The following is an 18,368-nucleotide window of genomic DNA, read 5'->3' on the forward strand; positions in this document are numbered from 1 at the left end:
ATGCAAAAAGTTTTCTACGATCTTTAGGTTAGGGGATAAAATATACAGTTTGTACAGTATACAACTCATTACACCTATGGACTGTCCCCACGAAAAAAAATAACCATACATGTGTGTGTGTTAGTCAGCGGAAGTACAGGTAGGAAACACTTTATTCAGACATGAGTGATTCATTGAAGTTGAAAGAAACACTTCACACGAAGACGAATATTTAACCTGAGGAAAATACCCCTCGAGCGCGTGCGTCACAGGCTAATACATACCTGTCTGTCACAATGACTCCCACCATGAGCTTTCCCCCTTCAATGTGACCCCAGATAAAGTGAACTCATCGTACACTTCGGGTTATTCAGTATGGGTTATGTGTGCCTGTTGGGTGGTTGGATGTTATAGCTCACTGCGTCCACTAGAGGGCGATAAACAGGGCTAAATCTCTGATATCTGTGAAAGGTGACCCAAATCTACTTAGCACATTTCACAATTATTATTTAGTTTAGGGGAAACAAAAGCTTAGTTTAAAGTCCATTAAGCTTAAATGCATTGAAACATTTTCTTTTATGCACCCTTCCCCCCACTCACCACGGTTATGTAAGAAATAATAACATACCATGTAGATACAATTTTAAATCTAACATTCGTAGTGTTGCATGTGTACTGATTTATATTCAGTTTTTTTCGAATAACACATAAATAAATCAATTAAATGAAGTATTGATGGTATAATACAGATGATGATGTGATGGTGTTAGGGACTATGTGTGTGTTCCATACTTGTGCTCTGCATATAACCAATCCAAGTGCGCACACACACACAAACACACACACACACACACACACAGCAGTGAGTAACACACACCGTGAACACAAACCCAGAGCAGTGAGCGGCCATCGATGTGGTGCCAAAGACAAGCACACACACACATTACTATCACTTTGTGGGGAAGTTTGGTTTACAGAGATCACCAGGTTAATTTGATTTCCTTGAGATCATAAAAAAAACATTTCAATATTGAACAAACTTTATCATGTGTGGGATCTGATCTAGTGAGGATGACTCAGTGTTTGTGTGTGTGTGTGTGGGTGAGAGAGAGAGAGGACAGCCCACTCACTGCAGGGAACTCCTGGATGAGTGGTGGGGTAGTCCTGGCCCGCTCGGCCCGGCCCACCCGCAGCTCTCCAAACAAGAGCCCTACAAGCCAAGAACAGAGCGATGGTGAGCATCCAAACGCACTGATGAACAAGACTCAATGTTTTTTCTCCTCACATGATTGTTTACTGAAATATCAATGTTTGCAGTATAGTTTTGAAACACTCATTTGAACTGAGAAAGTTTGATCAACTTTATATTTAAATAGAAATTCCGTAAATTGCTTTATCTGTCATTCCAGTGGATGCAGTGAAAAGAGTCCTATCTACTGCGTTTGTATTCATCACGTGTATTCTGGGCCTGTTATAAACATTGTAGTGTATCTCCCTCATCCCTCTCTCTGTCTCTCTCTCTCTCTCTCTCTCACTCACTCTCTCCTTCAGCTGTGCGTCATTCATAGTCACAGTGACCTGCAGATGTTTACAGGTGGGAAATATCCCCAAAATCCAGATCTCATTTGGCATGAGTGTTTTTGTTATATCTTTGGTCTAAATAAAGACATTTCAGAGTCACGGCTCACAAAGACACTTCAACACACTTTATTAAAAATAACACATTGAAAAGGGAAAATAAGCTCCAAAATGGAATGAAAGAGGCACTACAGTATATATAAAACAGAAATACATATATATATATACATACACGACATGTATATAAAGATGAGAACTAAGAGAATGTGAAATCCTTGAGCAAAAATCCTTTTTGGGAAGAGTACAGATTTTCAATCTTGTTATTACTATACATAACTGATTTATATTTTCGTTTTAGAGAATTTCTTTTTGTTGTCGAGATTTTAATTTATCATGGAATGGACTGTGAGCACAACATGAACCCATAAGACTTAAGTAGAGAATATTCTTTAAATAATATAAAACATAATATTTTCATGTCATCTCTTGAACACAAATGCAGAATTATTATAAAAAAATATTTTGATCATGTGATTAAAGTCAGTGAAACAGAGACTGAAATTACTTTAAAAACACGAAATACCAAACGCGCGCACGCACACGCACACGCACGCACGCACGCACGCAACTGCACACCCCTTTCAGTGTGTGTAAGTGTCCCAGATGTGATCCGGTGAGTAAACAGAACTGAATGTGAGATTCGTTCAGCTTATAATTAAACATTAGACTCATTTCAACTTAATGAAGTCATCTAATAAAAAAAACAGGAACATTGAAAGAAATGACTTGTCTTCACTAAACACACACACACACACACACATGCACATGCACACACTTACACACATACACACACGGACGCACACGCGCGCACACATGCACATAGGGTTCATCAAGATTCAAGGATACACCTTGAAGAAACACAAAAGAAAAACAGAGAGACAGAGAGAGAAAGAGAGAGGGTCTGTGTGCGTTAGCTGCACTTCCTGTAAGACCAAATATGGTTGTGAGGAAGAATGAGTCAGTGCTGCCTCCTCTCACTGAGCTGTGTGTGTGTGTGTGTGTGTGTGTGTGTGTGCGCGCTGCAGTCTATGGAAGAAAAACACAGAATGTGACAGAAAAACTGAGAAACAGAACACTGTCATCACAATCACTCTTACAGCGCTAACATCATCATCAACATCATCATCATCATCATCATCATTATTATAAGGCCTATTTACTTCATGCAGGAAAAAGGTAAAATACATCAGTAAATACACTACTAATTAAACTACTTTACTACGGAGAAAAAACAACTGTAAAAATCCACTGACAGACTTGACTTACTGTTCCTGCACCTCTGACACAAGGACTCATGATATAATTTTTTTATAAAAAATGGGAATTAATGTCACAACATCAGTGTCCATAACTTTAGATGGACAAATAGAGAGTGTGTGAAAAGATGATTTCTCTGAACAAACATCACAACAAAATGTGTTTTTAATAGCAGTGCAACACTATAATCAGACTGTTTACCACAAGAGCTGCTGGAAGGACTGTGTGTGTGTGTGTGTGTGTGTGTGTATGTTTATCTTAGAACAGCACTACACTGAACACATAATAAATACATCTAAAATGGATAATTCCATATTGAACATTTTCATTTTCAGCGGGCCAAAAACAGGACTTGTTTTTATGCGTGTTGTCCAGACAGACAATGATAATAAAGTCAAATCAAAACACTGCTGAATGAGACTTGCGCGTGTGTGTGAGCGTAAATATACACCAACACATGGGGACTCGTGTCACTGTGGGGACCAAAATTGAGGTCCCGATGGGTAAAAAAGCTTATTTATCATCAGTTTATATATATTTAAATATACAGTTCGTACAGTATAAAAAATGTTACGCCTATGGAGATTTATTAACTGTGTGTAGAGAAAAATGAACGAACTAGACTTAATGATCAAGACTTTATAAAACACTGAATAAGGTAAGAATCCTATGCAGATTTTTTCAAGATTTATATTTATTTGTTTATAGCAAAATGTACAAGTCAGTAAACAGCAACATGGCCAACTCAACTTCACACTCACAGACGGGATCAAGAAAGTCTTTCTGTGTGATTAGAATTCAGTACAAAAACACACACACACACGCACGCGCCCACACACGCCCCCACACATACACATACTGACACACACACACAAAAATACAACCACAAACATGCACACAAACACAGACGCACACATACACAAACAAACACAAAAACAGACACAAAAACACAAACACCCATGCACGCATGCACACTTAACACTAGAACTTTTTGCACAGCATTTTTACATTTAATTAAAACATGATTTTTTTCTAAATATTTATATAATTTTTATAAAAGAGGAAAAGTACAAATTTGTCTCCAAAATAAAGTAAAATAGGTATACGCACGCGGACACACACGACACGTCATGATCAGCAGAGGATTCTATTATCAGAGCTATAACACATTGTGAGATGCAGTGAGTCAGATGACAGAAATATAACCTGCATTAGACCCAAAAGGACAAGTCTTACTAAAAATTTCCTTCTATTTCCGCTAGAACACACTCACACACTCACACACACTCAGTGGGCCGCAGCGGTGCTCCACTTCAGCTTCTGCCACCTGAGAGCCGTGAGGAAATGATTCTCTCATGTTAATGCTGAGCAGCGAGTGACTGATGTCAACATCTGCACTTCTGCATAAATCCCACAATGCACTACTACACAAAACCAGCAACACAAAAACCAAATGAATGAATGCTCTTCAATTTCATCTCCACCTCAGTGCCCAGATGCATGACTCCATCAAAGCTGTGACATGAACCTCATTTCAGATCATCCATTCAGAGCATCTCAAAACCATTGACAACACCTTCACAACCTCCACAACACGAGGTGAAATAAATAAAGCCCCATGATAAAGCATTCATCTTATTAAAGGACAGTCAGATAAACAATAAATAAACAGAAACATAGTGTGTTCTTTCTGTGTACGTCATTCACAGATTCACACACGCTTTTGTTTTTAGCTGCACAACAATAACGTTTCTTCACAGGTTTGATATTTTTACTTTAACTGTGAAACCAAATGCTTTCTTAGAAGGTAACAGAAACACTTGAGGGTGTAAAACTGTTCAGACGGACAGCAGGCGTTTCTTTGAGAACAGAGAAACAGGGCGACAGATAAATACACCCGAGGAAGTGCCCAATCATTTGATTTGGAAACACACACATAAACACACACGCACACACGAGTCGACCCATGATTAAACACAGCAGTATACTCTGATGCACACGCACATTGACATACAGTATGTGCTTTACAGGGACCTTCACAGGTTAGGTTAAATGGGCGTAGAGCTCCTGCATTCACGTGACCTCTTCTGTTTACACCTCCATACCTGCAGACAGTGACAGCCGGGAACAAATATGAAATGAACGGTGCCAGCATGAGCTTCAAGACAAAAGAGTTCACTGAGCACTTAACTTCAGAAGACACAGAGCTGTGCATAGCAAAACTTCATAAACATAACAGATCTCTGTAATGCCCTCATGGGGCTTTTAACGCTTTAAAATAAAGAACCAAATAGATTTCCTCACCTGCAGGATCCTAATATCTACTCCGGAGACTCTTTAAAAGCCTGGAGTGGTAAAAACTGAGGTGAATTTTGTCATGATGGATGATCACCTCTGAAGTCTGTCGGCTTTAACATGCTTGGTCATCATTGGAAGGGTAAGTCAACTGTGTTGTTAGCTAACGTTATCGACCCTAGCGGTCCTTGTTTTTAGGGTTAGGGTTAACGGGAGAAAAGAGAAGAGATCACATTAGTGGTGACACGTGTTGGTTAGCACGTTCAATTTCAGTTAACCATTTAATCTAAGTCTATAGGGGAATCCGGATGCTTAGGAATGTGATCAAATGATTTTTCCTTTGCCTTCCCGCCTGTTCCGGCATCCTGGCGCTCAGCAGCTGTCCACCGTCTTAAAATAAAGTCAGCCTGGTTTCAAATGATTGTTAGACCACTGTAAACAAATTGCGTGACGTCAACCTCTGCTAAAATCTCAGACAGGTAAGCCCCTTCTGCTCTCATTACGCTGAGGTCATTTTTTCATCAAGTGATAACGCCGTGTTCAGTAAGAAAACGTTCAGCCAACCGACAACACTATGACTAACCTTTGCTATATGGGTCAGTCATCATGCCTTAAGTAAGTGCAAAAGTTAACTTAAGGTTCTTTTCATATTTGTAGTTGTAGCTTGAAACGGATAGCCTGAAGCACTTCTCCTTCTTGGTTGGCGATGTATGACGCAGTGTTTGGATAATAAGACTGAAGTCGATGACTGTGATCCTATGAAAACCTTAAAGCTACGGAGTGAAAAATGCCTACGGACGAAAGTTTCCTACGGACGCTATGCTCGCCGGATGTCGCTGAGCTGACTGAGATCCAAGCAGACAAACGTCATCACTCCGTGTGCAGAATTTTCCTTTTTATGTGAACTGTCCCTTTAACCTCTCTCTAGACACATATCTGTCCAAGATTTGGGTTTAAAGTGACACTGGCTTCCCTATGCTTGTCTCGAGGTGTCTGATATCTGCCCATATAAACACGACTGTCAATAATCACAAGGAAATTACCCACAATGCAACAGTCACGGCTCAAATTACCGAAGTAATAACTTCATTGTGTTGGAGAGAAATGATGAGCTCTCTTTGTATCTCTACATCACAGGTCGTGGTGTTGATGTTAAAGAAAGCAATCACAGATCTTCTGTCCCCGGCGTGACTCGTGTGAGGTTTGTTGTGGTGCCCACGCGCTGTTGAAGCCAGAGCATTCAGACTGCTAGGGAACTTTCTCTTCTGGTCAGAACTCGTCTTGACCCAAACGGATATGGCCTGACTGACAGTGGATGAAGGAAACATCTTTTTTAGTGTCTTCATTTGTGTTATGCCGCCCACAGGAGCAGAACAACAGCATGTATCTGTCATTAAAACCCATGCGTTGATGTCATCCCCACGTCGCTGCATTTATGATCATAACTATTAATAAAGTCTTCTTTTGGACAACAAGCTCCTATTTCCGTTCGTGTGACGTTGACGCTCGGCGGTGGTCCTCATCCCGGCGGGGGGATGGAGGCTTCTTTCTGACTGAGATTCTGGCAGCATCAATAAACAAATTCATTCAGCACAAACAATTAAAGATCTGCGAGATAAAAACTGCTGATGCATCACCACTAACTCTCTTCATGACAGTCACACATCCAATCCAATGAGTATGTGACAGCAGTTGTCCAAAAACTAGCTTTCCAATCCCTCGTCATACGTTGATGTCATCCGCCTGTCGTATCTTGCAAAGCCGCATCAAGTCAAACAAGCCTATAGAATTTAAGCAATCATGTAGATAATAATCATATAAAAACTAAAACTATAGCACGTTTGAACCAGTATTTGCATATTGTGAAATGGGATAAAAAAATTAATACATAAAAATATTTTCAATGATCACACACAGATGCACACACCAAAAAGAAACACTCACATTGGATTTTCTTTGTCAGAGATTCTAGATTCTGCATGTTTAACATTCAGTCTGTAGCACAAATACTGAGGGAAGACTTTCACCTGAAAGAAAGTAAAACAACAACAACACAAAAAACCCAGAATGCAATACAATTTATTCAAAATCAATACAGCTGTGTCACGTTCACCGATCAGAAGCACCATCAACACCAAACCGAACTATGATGAATATTAAACAAAAGTCTGACAATACTCAGACGCACACAAACAAACGCAGGAAGACACACTGACAGACAGGAGACATGTAACTTAATGAATGAATTGTGGTGTATATTTTATAATGAGCAGAAGAATTCAAGTTAAAGTGAAGATAAACTACATCAAAGTTTCTACATGAAGAGTAAACAAAAAGTAATTGTGTGAAAGTGCTTGAACTAAGTGGATGTCTAATGGAGATTCTCTTGAATGTATTAGGACTGAAAACACTGACTGACCCGTCTCGACCCGCCAGTCCCGCTGAAGCTCTTCTGTGTTTATGTTCTGTTCTCAGGGCGACACTACACCTGTTTAACCTTCTGTCCACATCATTTCCTGCTCTGCTTTTATAATGACAACACACACACTTAACATCTGTTATCGTTGTCATGGACACAGGAACTTCACAGGTATCCACAGTATTGTCCATGAAAACAAGGACTTCTACAGACCTCTGGCCCAGATAGTAGACGCGCGCACGCACGCACGCACGCACGCACGCACGCACGCACGCACGCACGCACGCACGCACACACGCACGCACGCACACACACACACACACACACACACACACACACACACACACAGGCGCACATACACTCAGACGCACGCACACAAACACACACAAGCGAACACACATGTTTGCACAGCTATCTTTATGAGGAAATTCATTAACGCAATGCAATCTCTAGCCCCTTACCCTAACCATCAGAAGTGAGTACCTGACCCTAATCATAAACCTGATTATACCCTAAACCTGATTATAAACTAAACCTGATTATAACCTAAACCTGATTATAACCTAAACCTGATTATAACCTAAACCTGATTATAACCTAAACCTGATTATAACCTAAACCTGATTATAAACTAAACCTGATTATAACCTAAACCTGACTATAACCTAAACCTGATAATAATCTAAACCCTAAAACCAGGTCTTAACCCTCAAACAGTCCTTTTAAGGGGTCTCAGAAAGTGAGGACCGACAAAAATGTCCTCACTTTACTCTCTTAGTCCTCACTCTGCTGGTCTAAAACTGGTCCTCATCAAGATAGATGTACAAGTACACACACATAGGTGTTTTTGTTGTCGTTGAGAAATGAACACAACAATGAAGCACTCCAGGAGACAATAATATGAAAAGTGTTACACAAACTCATTTTACTCATCACTTGAAACCAAACCTGCTGAAAGGAGGAGAGAGTAAAGAAAAAGATTTTTTCCAATATCAACTTATAAAACCTACACTAGCAATGACATTTCTAACCGCCTGCTTACAGCCAGAAAATGACCACACATGTGTGTGCAGTCGGCAGTTACCATAGCAACAGATGTTGGGCTGAAGTGCCAGTGAGTTCTTCTCTGTGCTGTTCATCATCAGCTGAGGGTTTAAGTGATGCTTTGACCCAAAAACCAGCAACCAGAAATCCTAAAGTTAATCACACTGAACTGAACCAACTACTAGTGTAGATCGACATCCCAGAATGAGACTCTTAAACCCTTCAGCATTAGACTTCAGTTCCTGAGCTGTTAAACATTTATTTCTGTATAGATTTAGACAACTATGATATGCTCTCCTACTTGTCAGTCTCTTTGGATAAAAGCATCTGCCAAATGAAGAAATGTCAATGTAAGGTAATAAATGAAAAGAAGCTTTACATAAGACGTTTTTCAATAAATACTTTTATCACGCTCATCAGCCGACCATGAGTATATTTTCTTTTAAAAAATGCTCTAACCCTCTGTTTCAACAGTAAGAAATATCAGTAAAATCATCAGAGACGATGTTGAGACTTGAATGAAAGATGAAGAGCATTATGTGGGAAAGAAGACGTTCTTTGGCCGGAGTAAAAATAGAAATTATTCATCTGAAACTCGTCATATGACGATAACAGTGATAAAGGCAGTAAAGCACCACACACGCGCGTGGCTGTTCTAAAACTGTCTGGGAGACACATTCATTCTCCTGCTTTCTCGCCCTCCTCCATCTGTGATGCTGATAGATTCCTCAGCGAGCGTGTCTAACTCTAACAGCCTCCATCAGGAGCTTCCCCGGCACAAGAACAGATGCGCTGGTGGGTGAGTTAGCAGACATAACTCAGGGCACCTGAACCGGAAGACAAAAGTGCAGTTCAACTGTAAGAATGTTCAGATAACAAGAGGACAGACAGATGGATACCATATGAATCATCACCGATCACACTTCATACAAAACACTCCAAACATGCAATACATACATGATCTGATATCACAACTGTATGGACTAAACATTGCTCACATCAAAACATAAAAGGGTCGGTGATAGACGAGCTGTAAGTTCAGTGAACATCAGTAAGAGTGTGAATGGATGATGTGATTAGACTCCAGTGTCATGTTCCTGACAGGTGTGTGTCACTCAGTGTGTGTGTGTGGTTTGAGTGGACCAAACACATCAGTCTGAAGCCTGTGTGTGTGTGTGAGATGTTCATTAGAATCATTCAGATCATTTATTGTGTTGCTCTCGTCCTCCATCACTGAAGTGCCTTTAGATACTCCCACATGCCATTAGTGATCAACTGTTAGTGTATCTAGTGTTTTAACAGCTATCCCATAATTCCCTTTTTTCACTCATTCAAACACACACATTTGCACTTCAACTTACCTTTTGTCAGGGGTCTCCACCAATTAGATCACAGGGTAATGAGTCATGATAGGACCACCAATGGCAGCGCAGTGATGTGTTTGAGTGATCCACTGATATGGCCTGCAGTGCTCCAGTCATCTGTATAAAAGACTGACATACAACATTTAAAAGGTGAAAAGACTACAGTAAAATATTAAAAGGCACAAGAGAAGGTAAATGCAAAACCTCGTTTCAAGAATAAAGTTTTGAAATACATCTACTGCCCTGAAGCACAGTATAAATGAACATCATATCTCAGTCACATCTCACCGAGGTTAGTTTGGTTGAACAAAATTGAATGTTTTTCTGTTTATTGAAATTAAATCAAATACTGGCCAAAACATTTTTTCAACTGAAAATAACTTGAAATAAGTTTAAAGCACTATAATGATAATAATGAACAAAAACTAAATTAACCTTACATAGAAACATATAAAATAAACAAATAAATAATAATAATGTGACAAAAGCATATAACAAAATGCTGCAACTAAAATGAACATAAAAACAAAACATCTTAAACAAAAGCTACTTTAAAGTATTAACAGCACTATAATAACTCTGCCACACCGAGAGAGCAGACACTCGTATCAGCTGTACATCTCATTCATTCACTTATTAACATCCTTTACAGCAGTAACAGAGAAGATCTTCATGAACGTGACTCTCAGAACATCTACAGATTGACAGATGCAGACATTCTGATTCATGTCTCTCTCTCTCTCTCTCTCTCTCTCTATCCCTCTATCTCTATCTCCTCTCCCTCTCTCTCTCTCTCTCTCTCTCTCTCTCTCTCTCTATCCCTCTATCTCTATCTCCTCTCCCTCTCTCTCTCTCTCACTCTCTCTCTCTCTCTCTCTATCCCTCTATCTCTATCTCCTCTCCCTCTCTCTCTCTCTCTCTCTCTCTCTCTATCCCTCTATCTCTATCTCCTCTCCCTCTCTCTCTCTCTCTCTCTCTCTCTCTCTCTCTCTCTCTACCCCTCTATCCCTCTATCCCTCTATCCCTCTCTCTCTCTCTCCCTCTGTCTCCTCTCTCTCTCTCAAGATTCAAGATTCAAGATTCAAAGGAGCTTTATTGGCATGATAAAAGAAAATTTACATTGCCAAAGCACAAGATCTCTCTCTCTCTCTCTCTCTCTCTCTGTCTCTCTCTCTCTCTCTCTCTCTCTCTCTCTCTCTCTCTCTCTCTCTCTCTCTCTCTCTCTCTCTCTCTCTCTCCCCCTCTATCTCTGTCACCTCTCTCTCTCTCTCTCTCTCTCTCTCCCCCTCTATCTCTGTCACCTCTCTCTCTCTCTCTCTCTCCCTCTATCTCTGTTTCCTCTCTCTCTCTGTCTCTTTCTCTCCGTCTCCTATCTTTTTCTCTCTCTCTCTCCCCCTCTATCTCTGTCACCTCTCTCTCTCTCTCTCTCTCCCTCTATCTCTGTTTCCTCTCTCTCTCTGTCTCTTTCTCTCCGTCTCCTATCTTTTTCTCTCTCTCTCTCCCCCTCTATATCTGTCACCTCTCTCTCTCTCTATCTCCGCTCCCTCTCTCTCTCTCTATCTCCGCTCCCTCTCTCTCTATTTCTATCTCTGTCTCCCTCTCTCTCTCTCTCTCTCCCTCTATCTCTATCTCCTCTCTCTCTCTCTCTCTCTCTCTCTCTCTCTCTCTCTCCCCCTCTATCTGTCACCTCTCTCTCTCTCTCTCTCTCTCTCTCTCTCTCCCTCTATCTCTGTTTCCTCTCTCTCTCTCTCTTTCTCTCCGTCTCCTATCTTTCTCTCTCCTCTCTCCATGTCTCTCTCTCTCGATCTCTCTCTCTCTCCCTCTCTCTATGTCTCCTCTCTCTCTCTCTCTCCCTCTCTCTATGTCTCCTCTCTCTCTCTCTCTCTCTCTCTCTCTCCCTGTCTCTCTCTGTCTTTGTGGCAGAATTTCTTCGGAGCAGCAAGATTAGATGTTCAAACACAATAAATTCCCATCAAAGATCCATTGAGTTAGACTGTGTGTGTTGTGTAGATTGTTCCTACTAAAGCAGAGATTACCTGTTTTACTGCCATCTGACTCGTCTACTCTTTAAATTCAACAGTCTGTTCCTGGCCTAAAGGTAAAAAATTGCTCTCACAAACCTTCTCTGGATTGGTTCCATATTTGTGTAATGATCTGCCTGCTGCGACAAGATCAGCAGATTCTGTCGCCATCTTTAAGAATCGATTGAAAATACATCTCTTCCGACTGCACCTGACTGATCATTTCTGATTTCTATATCTTTTCTACAATATAAAAAAAAGAAAAAAAAGAAAGCTTGATAAACTAAACTTGGCTCTGTACACTACAGTACAGCTTTGTGAAACATGTTTTTATTGCTCTTATGCTTTTTGTTGTCTTAATGTTTGACCCAATTGCTTCCATTATTTACCCAATTTTTAAGTGGCATTGGATAAAAGCGTCTGCTTAATGACTAAATGTAAATTCATTGAGACACTCTAATGGTAACTCACTTACAGAGGTCTTTCTGTCCTTTATGCACACAGACCTCTTACAGAAAGCAAAAGCAAGAATTAGCATGTCATTATGTAGCGGACCCTTTTCTCTGACGTTACTTACAGATGAAGAATAACACAAGGTGAAGTAAGACATTTCAGAGGGCCTGGCCAAGAAAGGGGTGAATATAGACTAAAGCCACAAAGAACAGTTAGCAACAACAGGCTAGCGTTCGACGATTATGTGACCCTCAGAATTTTACAGAAGACATTGATATATTTCCACCACTGTTGGTGAAGAGACCTTTAACAGTCTCTTTAAACAGAACTATATTGCTGAAGAGCTGTAAGATAATTCTAGCTTCAGACTTTAGGAAGAAGTGAATCTTGGTTTATCTAAACAGATTGTGCGGTAATGCGACAACAGCTCAGAGTGGGAAGGATCCGCTTCATAAACGCAGTGAACTGTTAGCATGCTAACAGCGGTTTAGCATGCAAGTTGTTTCTTTAACTGTGAATCGTGAGACGCCTGTGATTCATCACGCTGGTGAGAATTCCATCAAGATGCATTTAGTTAAAAATAAACGCCGGTGAAGCACAGACATAATGCACAAACAAACTGAGAAAACAGAGGAAATGACCTCACTGATGTTGAAGGTATAAACCCTTTGCACGCAGATATTTAAAGCATGTGTGTTGTATTGCGGGACACAGGTCAGTCGTAAATGTGTATATTGTCAGATCTCGTGGTCCATTAGGCCGTGACAAACAAGAGCGCGTTAAAATAGCAACGGAAGACAGCGAGCGGGCAGAAGAATAGAGTATTAAAAGCATAAACTCTCAACAGACTGACAGCATCAGCATCCATCAGAGGTCAAAGTTCAGTCGCACTTTTACAGACCTGCTTCTCTTTTATCTGTGTGTGCTTTGTGTGTGTTTGTATGTTTTTATTTTAGTGAGGACCTAAACCTGAATGCATACCAAATCATGGGGACTCGTGTCACTGTCGGGACCAAAATTGAGTACCCCGTGGACACAAAAGCTTATAAATTGTACAGAACGATAATTTTGAAAATCAGTGTTTTCTATGATCTTTAAGTTCAGGGGATAAAATAAACAATTTGTACACTATACAACTCATTACACCTATGAACTGTCCCCACTGAGATAATAAAACATACATGTGTGTGTGTGTGTGTGTGTGCGTTCATGTCTATATGAGCTACAGTTACTTCAACAGAAAATCAAGCACATCAATTTAGACATTTACTGTTTCAGTTTTAATTTACCTGAAGCGTTTAGAATCTGAAAGTGCTTCTTAAATGCACATGTAAATTGAAGCTGCGGTTAAAATGTTCTGCAGGGATTCATGCTAATGAACCCTGAAAGTGTGTCTGCGCGCTAGAAAAGAAATTCACCAACAGAATCTAAATCAGCCGGTCACTGCTTCAATCTACATTCACTTCAGACAGACAGACACCACAGACAGACAGACACATACAGACAGACAGACAGACAGACAGACAGAGAGACACAGACACCACAGACAGACACCACAGACATACAGACAGAGAGAGAGACAGACAGACCCCACAGACAGACAGAGAGACAGACACCACAGACAGACAGACAGACAGACAGACAGACAGAGAGACAAACACCACAGACAGACATACAGACAGAGAGAGAGACAGACAGACCCCACAGACAGACCCCACAGACAGACACCACAGACAAACACCACAGACAGACATACAGACAGACAGACAGACAGACAGAAACCACAGACACCACAGACACACACCAGTGTGTGTCTGTGTGTGTTTGATAAGGAAGTTGTGAGCTATTGGAGGAGACAGAAAAACAGTCAGATATGGTTAAAAGAAATGAGGAAGAGAGCACACAGAGAAGCAGACTGAATGAGAGGATGATCCAGTTACATTTCTTGTTAATATTATGATGATAGAAGTCATTCATTGACAGGACAGATGTGCTGATATTGAACACTGATGTATGACTGCAGCGTCATGATGTTAATGTTACAAATGACAGTCTGTGCTACATATCAAATATCTTCTACTGAATTTCAAATAGCAAGTTCCACAAAAACATTTGTGTTTGTGTCCTATTATTTGGCTGATTAAATCTTACTTTGGCGTACATACATTTGTTTGTGTGTGTTTTAAAGCTCTTTTCTGGTGTTTGTGTTGTTGAATCTTCAGCGTTTCCTCAACAACAGAGTTAAAGGCTTAAATAAACACACAAACACATGCACGCACAAACCACACCACAACAAAGCAACAGAAGGAGATAAAATCCCATAATCTTGAGTGACTGTGCTGCCATAGAAACAGACCTGTTGAATAATCATGTGGTGCTCAATCAATCAAACAGCAGAAGATGATCAAACATTGAGCAGGGCAGTGTTGGCTTGCTCACCAGGAGACTGCATTTAGTTAATTATTTATTTATTAGATGTATTTATTAGAATGATCATGCTTGTTCTTTAAACACAATGCACTGTGATGTGTTTTACATTTCTGTGTTTATCAGTTTTTCTTATTTGCTCCTGTAAAGCTGCTTTGGAACAGTGCACATTGTGAAAATGCCATATAAGTAAACTTGAATTGCATTGAGGTGAAAGTCCCTTAACAACTACACATCACACAACCAGAAGAGACATCATTCATTAAATTTCTTTCTCCATTTTCTTTTGCTTCAAAACATTCCCTGCAACTACAACAATAATAATAACAATAACAATAACAAAAGGGTTCCACCAGGGGCACGTTTCAATAAGGAAGTTCAACCAACACCGAGTTAAAATCTGAACTCTGAGTTGATTTACTCAGAGAATCGCTACTCTGAGTTTTCAGTTTCAGACCAGCTGATTTGAGTTAGTTCAATCCACTCTGAGTAAATTCACTCTAGGTTACACACGTGCAGCAAGGCGATGAAAAGCCATCATCAATTGAGTGAATATAGCACGATTCACCATGGCAACGGGACGTGACAAAAAGCGCTCTGTTCATTTCTCGCCAATCGAATTGGAGGTACTGTTACAAGCGTATATTTCCTTGTTTAAAATGTACTGTAAGATGCAGTTTCTTTCCAAAACGCTATATATCCCGAACCTGTTTTTAGCCTAAATGCGATATGTCCTCTCGACCAATCAGAATTGGATCGTTAGTGGTATTTGTATGTATTATTTCTAAATGATTTATTCTATGTGGTGGAAAATATTGAAACATGAAATTGAAAATATTTATTTTATTTTACTATTTAGTTTGTTACTATTTATTTTATTTGGCTGTTATTTATTTCATGCATTTGCATTTATTTGAGTCCCTGATGTCATATGTTTCATGTTCTCTTGTTTGTTTTTAAAAATAAATAAACCAACTTTTTTTGAAAAAAAAATTTGAATTTATAATCGACAATATTGTTGTTTCATTTAACAATCATTGTTTATTAAAATGGATTTATAGCGTTTTGGAAAAGAGATGCTTCCTCATCTACGGGTTCCTGAATAAACGGACATGCCATTTTAAGGTCTGTGTGACTAAATTGAGCGCGATTAGGAACACAAATCAATAAACAAATGACGTATGCGATTTCAACACCGCTCGCGCTTCGAAAAGGTTCACGGAGTAAGTTACTCTGGTTACTCACTCGGAGTATAAAATACCTCAATTTCTGAAATGGGCTTGACTTACTCCGCGGTCGCGGGTTTGACATACCTCGCGTTCTGAAACCAAAAACCCTGAGTATTCCGTTTTCTGGGCTTGACTTACTCTGAGTTTGCACTTACCCTGCTTTCTGAAACGGGCCCCAGTTCAACGGTGTCTTCGAGTTTACGTTTGTCGCCAAAGAAGCTTTAATTTGTGCTGCCCGCGAGAAAGCTTACAGAGCGACATTATTTACCACACTGGTGACGGACTACTGCGCTTACCAACCACATGGGGGAGCAGTGAGCAAAAGTTGTAAAGTGTTGCTTTAAAGACCATCACCATACGGCCTACACACTTATAAATGTTGGGATATCTTCAACCCAGCGTTGAGTGAAAGTTGTTCAAAAATAAATAATAGTGGCTCCTTTTGGAATGGGTTTTGTCCCTGTTTGCCATCCCAGCATTTTCAAGAGTGTACATTAAATATATTCACTTTAATACCTTAAAGTATAAAGCTGCGTTCTAATGATGTGTAGTCTAAAAGACGACAAGTTTAGGTTCTACAGCAAATATTCTAATACAACAAATCAAATCCAAGACTGGAAACTGTATTTTTGGACGAATGTAGATGGACTATACATAACAAAATGAGAGATCACAGAGCGCAAATGAACAACAATAAACCAACTCTGTGAAGAGAGACAGATGCTTGTTAGACACACAAAAGCACAAATACAAAGTCAGTTTACAGGTCTATTTACAAACACATTTATCTAAAATAAGTTGTTTGATATGACTTGAATTGAGTGCTCATTAAAGCCCAGATTTCTGTAAATATCATGTTAAAGGCAGCGGACGAATAAAGCAACAGTGCCGGTGAAATGAGCAGTCTCTGTTCAATCATTTATTCTGCTTCAGCCGAAAAATAGAAAAATAACACAAGAAAATTGCCTGCAATTTGCCTTTTCTGCGAAGTGTATTTCTCTCCCTTCATTATGCCGTGTGTTATTTATGTCAGACATCATGGGACTATTTTCAGCTGATTTGATTATCTTTCAGGTAATGAACTGATGTTTTTCTGTGCATGGGGCAAACCTTCATGTTTCTGTTGTATGTCATGAGTGTCTATCGCTCCAGTACAGACAAGAAAACACACTTGATCATAACTGACTCAACACAAGATGTATCATCCTTAAAAGATTCAAAACATGTGAAGAGATTCTCCTTCATAACAACAGATGGGTGAAGATGATGGGAAATCATCTATGGCGTGTAGGTGGTTTCCATTAGCGTCTAACGTGACATCTTCACACTGACTCACTGAACTTCTTCGGTCCTGAAAAACGCCCATGAATGTCACACACAACATTCGTCAAACACGTGTAAAGGTCTCGCAGGAGCTGTCAGTCATTCTACCCTTATCAATGGAACTCACCTTCACTATATTTGCACTAGTGGCTCTTTTGACTTCAGACAGACAGTGACCTCTCAGCACACTCTCCTCTTCCCAGACCCTACTGTAGAGTTTCACACAAACACACACACATGCACGCAGGTTTGCTTGTGCTATCTTTCTTGGGACTTTGTTATACTGATGCTAATGATATTTCCCATCTCTAACCTATATCTCATTCCTAAACCTAACCATCACACACACATTTTTGCATTCTTATATATTCTAAATAGGACCCTAAATGTCCTCACCGGGATAATCTAACAATACTACCCACACGTACACAGCTGTGACGTTGACTCTAATGTGTCTAAACACACAGCAGGTATCATTCATAAATTGAGGCATCAATTGTTGCTTTAACACATCATTTGACACATACACACACGCACACAAACGCACACACAAGTCTCCAGTAAGCACAAAGATTTTCCCTACTTCTAACATTCTGAGGTAACGAGTTCCATAGGTAGGGAGCTGCATGACTAAAAGCTTGAGAACCCATAGAAGTGCAAATTCGATGAGGCAAGATTGAGTGTAGAAGATGATCTTAGAGTGGGAGTCGGAGTGTAATTGCAAAGAAGTTCTGATAGATATAAAGAAGCCAAATTATTGAGTGCTTGATAGACAAAGAGAAGGATTTTACAGTCAATACGATATTTGACCGGGAGCCAGTGCAACTGTTGTAATGCGGGAGTATTATGTTCAGTTAAAGGAGTCCTACAGATCATTTCTTCTGATGAGTTCTGAACCAACTCGAGTTTTTGAAGGAGA

This window comes from Triplophysa dalaica, chromosome 25 (genome assembly GCF_015846415.1).
Source record: "Triplophysa dalaica isolate WHDGS20190420 chromosome 25, ASM1584641v1, whole genome shotgun sequence".
Classification (NCBI taxonomy): domain Eukaryota; kingdom Metazoa; phylum Chordata; class Actinopteri; order Cypriniformes; family Nemacheilidae; genus Triplophysa; species Triplophysa dalaica.